Raw genomic sequence first — 12,585 nt, forward strand, 5'->3', positions numbered from 1 at the left:
GGTTTGGGAAGGTGATTAGGTGGAAAGCGGGTCATGAGGGTGGGGCCCCACGATGGGATTAGTGCCCTGGTAAGTCGAGGGAGAGAGGAGAGCTCTCTGTCTTCACCATGTGAGGGCACCGTGAGAAGAGAGTTGTCTTTGAATCAGGGAGCGAGCTCTCACCAAGAGCTGAGCCTGCTGGTGTCTCGATCCTGGATGTCCCGGCCTCCAGACCATGATAAATAAATGTCTGTTGTTTGTGCCCCCTGGTCTGCGATATTTGTTATAGCTGCCCAAGCTAAGACAGGTCCCATGATATGCTCCCCGTTCCCTCCCACCTCTCTGAGCTCAGTTTCTCCTCTGGGGTTCCTGCTCTGTGTGCCTTCAGCTGTTGGCATCTTCCAGGTTCCATCCTCAACCCTTTGCTCTTGACTCAGCATGCCCCACCTGGGCCAGCTCGTTCATTTCAACCATGTTCCAGATCCCAGCCGCTTTCCAGGTGGGTCCTCCTGCCATTCTTTATCCCCACGGGAATCTCAAGATCAACATGCCAAGCCAGGCTCTCTTCTTTCCCCACAAATGGTCTTCTTTTCTCCCCCAGTCTCTATCTCCTCCGGAGCCTTTACTCTCTGTATCTCCCCCGCACTGGGGAGCCAGAAGTCATCTTGGATTGCACACCTCCTTCTCTCTGGCCACATCCAGTGTCCTCACTGATGTGTGTCCTGTGTCTTTCTCAGGTCTTCTCCTTTTCTTTCCCCTGTCCTGCTCCTGTTCAGGCTCTCCTACTCCCTTGTCTGGATACTGAATGTCTCCCTCTGCTCCTGGCCCTTCTTCCTTGGATCTGCACTGCGGTGGGCTTGGAAGATTATTGAATAGTTTCCCCTCTGTTAGCCTGGGTCCCTCATGATGCCTAGCCCCATGCTTTCCCAGCAGCAGCATCCACATCATCATCGCTATTGTACTAGGCTGCTAGGACCACCATAACAAAGCACCATGGACTGGGGGCTTAAACAGCAGAAACTTACTGTCTCCTAGTCTTGGAGGCTGGAAGTCCAAGATCAAGGTGTAGGTAGGGCCGGTTCCCTCTGAGGCCCCTCTCCTTGGTGTGTAGATGGCTGTGTTCTCTCTGTGTCCCCACACAGTCATCCCTCTGTGCGTGTCTGTGCCTGTTCTCCTCCTCTTATAAGGACACCAGGCCTATTGGATTAGAGTCTACCCCAGTGACCTCATTTTAACTTAATTGTATGTCTAAGGCCCTGTCTCCAAACATGGTCATGTGATGTGCGGGGGGTTAGGCTTCAACACAGATTTTCAGGGAGCATGGTTCAGCCCATAATAATTACCATCATCATTGATCATGCCACCTTTGTTATCATCCTGTCATCTGCCCCATGACCATTTATTGATCACTTAGTACGAACTGGACTCTGGCCTAAACCTTTTCATGCACAGTCTCATTGATTTTACAACACACCCATGACCTACATTTTTCCAGGGATGGAGAAGAGAAGTGAGGCCAATCCCCCGTGTTGCCTACTCAAGAAAGTTGCTCTCTCATGCCCTGGTTCTGCCAAAATGTCATTATCTCCTCAGTCTGCAGGCCAGGGGAACCGCCATGCAGCCCATCAGCTTGCAAACCAGACCCATTTTTTCTGACTTATGTAATTTGGCTCTCTCACAGAGAAATCGTCCTGAACTTTTGACTATGTTTATGAGACGTCTGAATGAGCCAAATGTTTCACTGTGCTTGTCGAGAGATAGGATCTCTACCTTCTCCTCAAAGCAATCAGCATTTTCCTGGCCCTGAAGCCTCCTGATGCCATCCGAAGATGGTCCCTTCCCTGCCCCACCCCAAAGCCTCCTGAGTTCACCCCCATCGTGGTACTTCCATGGTGCTTGCTTACCCTCTTGACAGGGAGAGCATGGTGGCTAGGACTGACTTTGGTTTGTTTCTGGCCCAGAGCCTGGAATAGAACCAGATCTCCAAGAAGATCAGGAAGGAAATACAGAATAAACAGAAGATCCTGTAAACCCAAAGGGACACCAGAGGCCACGGGTATTGAGTGTCGATGAGGCTTCTCATCTCATTATTGGGGTTTGTGTTAGGCTAATAAGGGATTAAGACTGTGCACATGTGTGCATGCCCATATGTGTCATGTGTGTGTGTTTCAGGGGACATCACTACTCTAGCAGTTCATGACAATGAAGTCATCATTAATTGACCTTGAGAAAGGCAGAATTTTACGATGGCCTCTTGACCTTCTTACGTACCCACCCCCTCACTTCAATGATTATGTCACTTTACCTTGTAAAAGAAGATTGTCAAGATGGACATGATCTAGTCACACGAGCCCTCTAAAAGCAGAGAGATTTCTCCGGAACCAGTCACTAAAAGGAAAGTTAAGAGAGATTTGGTGCATGAGAAGGATTTGATGCACTATTAGAAATCTCTAGATGCTCAGAGCCAGGAAAGAAACAAGGACCCTCATCCTTCAATCACAAGGAGCTGAATTTTGCAAGTCTGCCGCCAGGCCCCCTCCTCCTCCCCCAGACCTCACTGCAGGCCTGTGTCTTGTTCCTGTCCAGGCACATTGTCCAATGATCTGACCCCAGCCCTCTGCCAAAAGGCTCTTGCCTTGACTTAGGTGGAGGGCCGTTTTTTGGCCTGTGGATGTCCAGTTGCTCCATTTATTGAAAGGCCATTTTTCCTCCACTGAGTTGTTTTTGCACTTTTGTCAAAAATCAGTTGGGCATATCATGTGAATCTATTTCTGGGGTCTCTGTTCTGTCCCATTCATGCATATGCCTATCCTTCTTTCTATACCACCCAGTCTTGAGGTTTTTTTTTTAATGTTTTTTTTATTATATTATGTTAGTCACCATACAGTACATCCCTGGTTTCTGATGTAAAGTTCCATGATTCATTAGTTGCGTATAACACCCAGTGCACCATGCAATACATGCCCTCCTTACTACCCATCACCAGTCTATCCCATTCCCCCACCCCCCTCCCCTCTGAGGCCCTCAGTTTGTTTCCCAGAGTCCATAGTCTCTCATGCTTCATTCCCACTTCTGATTACCCCCCTTTCTTTATCCCTTTCTTCTCCTACCGATCTTCCTAGTTCTTATGTTCCATAGATGAGAGAAATCATATGATAATTGTCTTTCTCTGCTTGGCTTATTTCACTTAGCATTATCTCCTCCAGTGCCGTCCATGTTGCAGCAAATGTTGAGAATTCGTTCTTTCTGATAGCTGAGTAATATTCCATTGTATATATGGACCACATCTTCTTAATCCAGTCCTCTGTTGAAGGGCATCTCGGCTCCTTCCACGATTTAGCTATTGTGGACAATGCTGCTATGAACATTGGGGTGCATATGGCCCTTCTCTTCACTACGTCTGTATCTTTGGGGTAAATACCCAGTAGTGCAATGGCTGGGTCATAGGGTAGCTCGATTTTTAACTTTTTAAGGGACCTCCACACTGTTTTCCAGAGTGGCTGTACCAACTTGCATTCCCACCAACAATGTAGGAGGGATCCCCTTTCTCCACATCCTCTCCAACAATTGTTGTTTCTTGCCTTGTCTATTTTTGCCATTCTAACTGGCGTAAGGTGGTATCTCAGTGTGGTTTTGATTTGAATTTCCCTGATGGCTAATGATTTTGAACATTTTTTCATGTGTCTGTTAGCCATTTGTATGTCATCATTGGAAAAGTGTCTGTTCATATCTTCTGCCCATTTTTTGATTTGTTTATTTGTTTCTCGTGTATTGAGTTTGAGAAGTTCTTTGTAGATCTTGGATACCAGTCCTTTATCTGTAGTGTCATTTGCAAATATATTCTCCCATTCCGTGGGCTGCCTCTTAGTTTTTCTGACTGTTTCCTTGGCTGTGCAGAAACTTTTAATCTTGATGAAGTCCCACAAATTCATTTTATCTTTTGTTTCTCTTGCCTTTGGAGATGTGTCATGAAAAAGGTTGCTTTGGCCGATGTCGTAGAGGTTGCTGCCTATGTTCTCCTCTAGGATTTTGATGGATTCCTGTCTCACATCGAGGTCTTTCGTCCATTTGGAGTTTATCTTTGTGTATGGTGTGAGAGAGTGGTCAAGTTTCATTCTTTTGCATGTAGCTGTCCAGTTTTCCCAGCACCATTTATTGAAGAGACTGTCTTTTTTTCCACAGGATGTTTTTTCCTGCTGTATTAACGATTAGTTGCCCAAAGAGCCGAGGGTCCATTTCTGGGTTCTCTATTCTGTTCCATTGGTCTATGTGTCTGTTTTTGTGCCAGTACCATGCTGTCTTTGTGATCACAGCTTTGTAGTACAGCTCGAAATCCGGCATTGTGATGCCCCCAGCTTTGTTTTTCCTTTTCAACAGTTCCTTGGAGATTCGGGGCCTTTTCTGGTTCCATACAAATTTAAGGACTATTTGTTCCAGTTCTCTGAAAAATGTCATCGGTATATGGTTTTTGGTGCTATTGTAAATGGGATAGATTCCCTAATTTCTCTTTCTTCGGTCTCGTTATTCGTGTATAGAAATGCAACTGATTTCTGAGCATTGATTTTGTATCCCGCCACGTTACTGAATTGCTCTATAACTTCTAATAGTTTGGGAGTGGCTTCTTTTGGGTTTTCCATATAGAGTATCATGTCATCTGCAAAGAGAGACATTTTGACTTCTTCTTTGCCAATTTGAATACCTTTGATCCCTTTTTGTCGTCTGATTGCTGTTGCAAGGACTTCTAGTACTATGTTGAATAATAGTGGCGAGAGTGGGCATCCTTGTCGAGTTCCTGATCTTAAGGGAAAGGCTTCCAGCTTTTCCCCATTGAGAATGATATTTGCTGTAGGCTTTTCATAGATGGTTTTTATGAGATTGAGGAATGTACCCTCTATCCCTACACTCTGAAGGGTTTTAATCAGGAAAGGATGCTGTATTTTGTCAAATGCTTTTTCTGCATCTATTGAGAGAATCATATGATTTTTGAATTTTTCTTTCTGGATAAAATCTAAGATACTGATAGATTTGCGAATGTTGAACCACCCTTGTATCCCAGGGATGGATCCCACTTGGTCATGATGGATAATCCTTTTAATGTACTGTTGGATTCTATAAGCCAGGATCTTGTTGAGGATTTTGGCGTCCATATTCATTAGGGAAATTGGTCTATAATTCTCCTTTTTGATGGGGTCTTTGCCTGGTTTGGGGATCAAGGTAATATTGGCCTCATAGAATGAGTTTGGTAGCTTTCCTTCTGTTTCTATTTTTTGAAATAGCTTTAGGAGAATAGGTATTATTTCTTCTTTGAATGTTTGGTAGAATTCCTCAGGAAAGCTGTCCGGCCTGGAGTTTTGTTATTTGGAAGGTTGTTTATCACTAACTCAATCTCTTCATAATTAATTGGCCTGTTTAAAAAATCGATTTCTTCCTGTTTCAGTCTTGGTAGTTTATAGGTTTCCAGGAAGGCCTCCATCTCTTCCAGTCTTGAGTTGTGTAGCTACGTAGTAGGTCTTAATATTGAATAGAGTGAGTCCTCCCCCTTGATTATTCTTTCTCAAGACTGTTTTAGCTATTCTATGGCTAAAATACCCCACTTCTCTTAGGTAGTCCTTGGGCCCTATATCTCTTTCCCTCCCTTCTTGTCTTTTTTCTTTTCTCCCTCCGTCCCGCTGTCCCTCTCAAATTCATTGTCAGTAATGTCATAGAGCAACTGCTCCAAAGCTAGGGGCTGACACCAGAGAGACTTCAGCTCCTTACTATGCAGGTTGGCTCTCTTGATTTCAGCTGGTCTGTCTCTCACTTATCTGGGGACTGGCTGGCTGTCACTCTGGGATGGCTTTACCCGGGAACTGCGCTGCTGGCATTGCCAGTATGTCACTGTCAGGAAAGAAGGTAGCCTGCCATGTCCCTCTGGTGGAGGAAGATAAGCCAGGGGGAAGCAGATGTACACAAGCACGTTCTCAAACCTCAGCTTGAATCAAGCCTGCTGACATCCCACTGGCTGAGTCAGTCCACATGCTATGGCTGAACGGGGAATCCGTGCGTGGGAAAGTATGCTTTATCTCCTGAGCAGAAGGTCACCTTGGACTTGGGTACAGGGAGGGGTGAAAAATTGGGGCAATTAATGTTGCCAGTCTACTACAGCCCCAAGCTCCTCCCTTTACTCTTGCCTTCTGGGAGCTGCCCTGGACCTGTTCCCTATCAGACCCTCCCACCAGGCCAACTTCACCTTTAAAGATTCAGCCCCAGGAGCTCAAAGTTTAAGGTCTTGGTGTGGTGAATACCCAGCATACACACTGAGGACCTTTAAAATTTCCAGGACCTCAAATATATGCCAGTGGAGATTGTTTGCTTATGTTTAATGAGAAGATAAATCAAAACATAATCATCTGAGTCCAAATACTGGCTTGTTTCTTCCTCCTGTCTGGCTAAGTTCCTTTCAGTGTTCATGATGAATAAAGCAGATAGGCAGAACCCGTTTCCAGAGCACCTTTATCTTGGCATTGAGCAGTAGATTAGCAATACTATCACCTGTGCAAAAGAAGAGGCAACAGACATTTTCCTGACTATAGCTGCCACCTCCTTCCCGTTCTACTGATCAGTAGGTAAGTTGAAAAATACTAGTAGAATCTAAACCACGAATTAGGCCCCTAACCCTATACTGTTCTTTCCCTGAAAAGATCAGGCAATGGATACCTTTGTTTGCAGGAGAAATGGTCATGCTTTAAGTATTTGCAGAGCTCCTCTTGGGAGCCTTGCATGGAGAGTGAGCTTGGACCTAAGAGATAGATGATCTATTTGTATCTCTTCTTTCAAGTGATTTGTCCTAAGGTTGCACAACTGGAAGTTAGTTTGAGAAGTGACCAAAGCCTGCGTTACCCAGAACTGGTTAGCTTTGATTCTACCCTACCAGGATGAAGAACCAGTTGACACGGTGTTTCCAAAATATATTTTTGTTTCTATGATGCAGACAGATACAGGTGTGTACATACAGGTACACATGGATGTGGGCTCATTTGTTGGGTCATCCAGCCAGCCAGCCAGCCATCATTTGTTGAACCTCTTCTCTGGGCCAGGTGCTGTCCTGGCCACCCTGGGTTGAATAGCATCTCTCCAAAATTCATGTCCCCCGGGAGCCTCAGAGTGTGACCATTTTAGGAAGTAGGGTCTTTGCAGATGTTATGAGTTAAGATGAGGTCATACTGGATTAGGGCCCTAATCCAATGATTAGGGTCCTTGTTAGAAGAGGAGAAGAAAGGTGGAGACAGACAGGGCAGGGAGAGGGCCATGTGACAGCAGAGCCCGAGACTGGACTAATACAGCCACAAGCCAAGAAGGATTGCTGATAGCCTCTGGAAGCTGGAGGAGGCAAGGAAGGATACTGCCCGAGAACATTAATCAGCACCTTGATTTCAGACTTCTGGTCTCCCTCCTGTGAGAGAGTGAATTTCTGTTGTTCTGAGCCCCCTGTTTGTGGCTGTTACGGCAGCCACAGCAAACTAAACCACAGGCTGTGGAGGAAGGAGATTGTCTTAGGTAGCCTTGCTTTCGAGGAATTGTTAGCCTCGCTGTTACTCTCCTCTCTCAAACACGTGTTTGACACTTTCCTTATCATGGATTCCACATTTCCACCAGCATCCAAATTAGCTTCTGTCTTGAGATTATTGCCATATGATGTTTTCCTGTATGAATTAGGCACGTGATTTCCTAAATGTTTATAGATACAGTGTTTACGCTGATAACAGTGCAGAGTGAGGGGGAAAAAAGGCCTTTTGGGCTTTATGAAACACATTTATCAACTAGAAAACAAAACCGTTTTTAATGAGGCTACAAGAAGTGTTTGCAGCTCAGTTCAGCAAGCATCGTTGTCTACTCCATGCTGGGGATATAAGCAGGAGCGTACGAGAAGTCTGTAGGCGCGACTGGTCCAGCTGTGGCTGTGGCTGTGGCCAGCCAGAGTGGACGCTGGCCAGGGGCTGGCTCCTTGTCTTCAGCTGAACATGAGTCCTGGGTGCAACCATGGCTGAGACCTACACCTTAGGGCAGAGGAGCCAGAGATGAGTGAGGGTGGCTGTGTGTAAAGGGAAATGGGCCCTTTGAAGTAATGCTTTTCCAACCTCTGCTGAGGCCTGATGCATCCTTGCCCTGAAGAAATGTCCAGTGATCTGGTGCATTAATCATCCCACTCATTTCTCTCCAGTCGCACCCTGGTCCTGCTGTTCTGAGAACTCATCCTGCTGATTCGTGCCCCTGGGTTCCTGCTTTGCTTGGACCCCTTCCTGAAATCCCTTACTGCTCCTTACCCCCTGCAGAACTCTTGTAATTCCTCAAACCCACATTCAGGGTCTTGTGCTTTTGAAAACTTTCCCGGACTGGGATGCCTAGGTGGCTCAGTCGGTTAAACATCTGCCTTTGGCTCAGGTCATGATCCTAGGGTCCTGGGACGGGGTCCCGCATCGGGCTCCCTGCTCAGCGGGGAGTCTGCTTCTCCCTCTCCCCCTGCTCGTGCTCTCTCTCTCACTTGCTCATTTTCTCTTTCAAATAAATAAATAAAATCTTTAAAAAAAATAAAAAGAAAGAAAGAAAAAACTTTCTCAGACGGTCCCTGCAGCATGGAGCGCATCCCCCCCGGGACCTGGTATCTAACCCTGCTATTCTCCAGCACCTGTGTCCATGTCTGCGGGACCTGGCTGTGTCCCCTGCTGGGCTGTGAGCTCTTTGTGAGCCCAGCCTGTCACCTCCGAAGTCCCGGCTCCCGTCAGGACCCACATACCGTAGACGTAGGAGACGTGAGAACAGACCTGAGTCTAGTGATGAGAATGTCCCTGACCCTGTTTCCCACGTACGGACTGGCCGGACCGACACCTCTGTGCACTTGCTTGCTTCTCCCTTCCCTGGGCTGCTGACTGACCACCCACTCCATCTGGTTTTTTTTGTTTTATTTGTTTGTTTTAGTAGACTTTTTAAAAAAGCAGTTCAAGGTCCACAGGAAAATTGAAGGGAAGGCACAGACCTTCTCCCCTGCCCCCGGCTCTCACGCATGCGGCTGCTCCCCGTTATCCACTCCCCACCAGAGTGGGGCATTTGCGTAAGCTGATGAACTACACTGACGCACCGGCACCCAGAGTGCGTAGGTTACGTTCAGGTTCCCTCTCGGTGCGAGCATCCGGGGGTTTGGACGAACGTATGACAGGTGTCCCCCACTAGGGCGTCCTGCAGAGTATCGTTACTGCCCTAGGAATCCTCCGTGCCCACTGCATCTCTCAGGGAAACTTGCTTGTAGCAGGACTGACACAACGGCTGGGAGCCGTGTCCTTCATTACCATCGTGTGGCAGTTTGTCCCCCTGGATTCACACCTAAATTTGGATCTTTCCAAACAGCTTCAATAAACATCCCCAGACCAGTTTTCTTTCCCCTACTCAGAGCCCTCCAGCACTTTCTCATCGTGTTTAGAAAACCTCCCAAAGCCCTTACCCCAGCCCCCAGTGACCAGCTCCCCCACTTTCTCTTCTCCCCAAGCTGCAGTCCGGCCAGCCTTGCCTGCCCACTGTGCCCGGGGACCATCATGCACGTTCCTGCCAAGGGCCTTTGCACATGCTTTTCCCTCTGCCTCCGGTAACCCTCCCCTGGATATCTTTGTGGTGTGTTCTCCCACCTTCTTCACAGCTCGGCTCAATCGTCCTCTCCTTAGAGAGTCCTGCTCTGGCCATCCTGTCTAAAATAGTGGCTTCTCTCCCAAAGTAGTCCCTGTCTGTTCCTCTACCTGGTGGGGTTGGCAGAATAACGGTCCCCCAGAGATGTCCACGTCTTAATCCTGGAACCTGTGTATATAGTACATTACAGGGCGGAAGGAACTTTGGAGGTGTGATTAAAGTAAGGACCCTGAGGAGGGGAGGTTATCGGGATTGTCTGTGTGGGCACAATGAAATCACAAGCAGCCTTATGAGGGAAGAAGGGAGGTGGGGGTCAGAGAAGGAGACACAGCCATGGAAGCATCGGTTGGAGTGATGTGGGGCAATCGGCCAAGGAATGCAGCTTCTAGAAGCTGGAGAAGCCAAGGAACCAGTGATTGCCTAGAGCCTCAGGAGGACCTCAGCCCTGGTGACACCTTGCTTTTAGCGCAGTGAGGGCTGTGTTGGGCTTCTGACCTCTGGGCCTGTAAGATCGTAAATTTGTGTGATTTCAGCCACTTCCTTTGTGGTAATTTGTTACGGTAGCACGAGGACACGAACACACATGGATTTGTTTCTCTTCGTAGAGTTTACCACCGAGTTATGCATTAATGGGTTATTTGCCTTGTGCCCCAAAAGATCAGCTCCAGGATGGAGGGTCATTTTGTCTTCTGTTTGCTGCTGGTCCCCAGGACCTGGAACAGGGCCAGGCACACAGCAGACACGCATTCAACAAGTATGAGTCCCTCAGTAGGTCTTATTTTTTCACCCAATAAATATTTGTTGAATCAGTGATTAATAGAAGCGTTCCATGGTGATGCCTGATGATGCCGGGTCACCCCTCCTTTGTGTGTGGAGGTCAGTAATTCCTGTAAAGAAGGTGACCCCGGGTCCCAGTCCCTGATGAGTCCCCTTCCTGTTCTCCCGCCTCACTCTCCAGTTCACTCCTGCGTGTACTCAGGTGTCTCGAGAGTGCGTAGTCTCTGTTACTTCCCAGGCACCTGGGATTCAAGGAGGCCCAGGGCTCAGCTCCATCCTCAAGGAGTCACCCGGATACCCACATTACCTCTGCTAATGACAGACAAAACCAAAGCCAAATGATCGCTGCCGTTCTGTGCTATTTACAGAATAGCCTTACTTTGAGAAAAATCCAACCAGATGAGCCTTACTCCATTTTAAGGATGCACAAACAGAGATTCTAAGATACTAAGTGGCCAGGCCAAAGGTCCACAGCTGGAGCAGGGGTTTGGATCAGTACCCTTCGGGGCACTCAAGGGTTTGGTCTGCTACTCTTCTGAGTGGCTTCTGTTTGCTGAGTCAGCCTTTTGCTTTGTCATTGCCTATGGCCCTGACCCTGACTTGGGGAGGTAGGCCTCACTATCCCCATTTTACTGATGGGAAAATCAAGGCTTGGGAAAGTTCATTTATTTCCTCAGGTCCACAGTGACTGAAATGGTGAAGCTGGGTTTAAAGCTAGCCGAGTGAGGCACCAAACCCTCCCTTCCACCTCTGCCCCTTCCCATCTCCCCCGTCTGTTAAGTCTTTTCCTGCTGCCATCCCGTGGCCAAAAGCTCAGGTGCTTACCGAATCAGGCAGGAAATAGAGATGCGGGAACTGGGCTGGCACGGACACTGGTGAATCATGAAACTGTTGTCCTATTGTCAAGGGGCATCATAGGGCCAGTTTGGGCAGATCTTCAAATTATTGAAATGATGTTGGAAATCAGCATTTTTGGGTGGAGTTTCCCACACAGGCATGGCCAGCCCATGCGCGATCTGGGTGCGTGACACTGGTGGTACAAGGAAGGAGCTTCCAGGTTAGCTTTTCAGGGAGGCGAGAAAGGGGCCATTTGCTTGCTTTCTTTGCCTGGTGCGTGCAGTACTCAAATGCGTATATTTTTATGGGATGTTGATTGGGGGTTACCTTCCATTAGAGATTGTTTGAAAGAGTAATTAGCTATCTTGAAAATTCACACTTGCCTCTGAATAAACTGCTTCCTGAAGATAGCACATTGAAAGAATGCTATGAATTTCCTTAGAAATAATTGGTCTGATGGAAATGAGAAGAGCCCACAGGCTTGAAAGGCAGAACCACCAGATTTCCCCAGTGTGATAATCACCATCAGCAACCAACGGGTACTGATACAGTTCCAGCTTTTATCACCCCTGTGATGCTTGGTCATGATTTAATGAGACTAGCGTTGTATCGTCAAGGTGAAAAATGGGGACAAGCCTCTCATGCAGAATATTCATGATGCTAATGCCTACTCTTTGTAGCCTTGACTTCAGGGCCAGCCCCGTTCTAAATATTTTACCTGGATGGATTCATTGCATGTGCACAGCCACTGCAGGTAAGCATTTTAGTACACCCATTTTATAAGTGAAGAGACAGGCACAGAGAGGTTAAGTGACTTCCCCAAGGTCACCCAGCTCGTCAGCGGTGGAGTCAGACTTCATACCCAGGCAGCCTGGCCCCTGTGTTTATACCCCCAAACACCTTTCTTCTTCTGCCTTTTAGCAAAATTATGATGAGGCTGGAAATCCAACAATAAAATAGTTGGCATTTACTAAATCCCTATGTAGCTGGCTTTGTGTGTCAGAAAGGAATGCTTCCAGCTTCCAGTAAATAGCAAACTTGACCCACAGTGGTTTGAACAAATAAGATTTGTGTGTGTGTGTGTGTGTATAATACAATAAGTCCAGAGGTAAGTGGTTCCTGCTATGGCTTCAGAGGCTCGACAATAGGGAGTGGTTTCTCTGCACCTGTCTTGGTCCATTGCCTCATAGTCACAATATGGCTGCTATAGCTCCTGACATCATATCCATATCCATTGTAGGAAGAGGCAGGAGGATTGAAGAGCCACTCTACCTGGAAGTGTCCCTTTTCATCAGAAAAAAAAATGCTTTCCCAGAAATACCTCCATAATCCTCTACT

The sequence above is a fragment of the Ursus maritimus genome, unplaced genomic scaffold (genome assembly GCF_017311325.1).
Source record: "Ursus maritimus isolate PB19 unplaced genomic scaffold, ASM1731132v1 scaffold_8, whole genome shotgun sequence".
Lineage (NCBI taxonomy): Eukaryota > Metazoa > Chordata > Mammalia > Carnivora > Ursidae > Ursus > Ursus maritimus.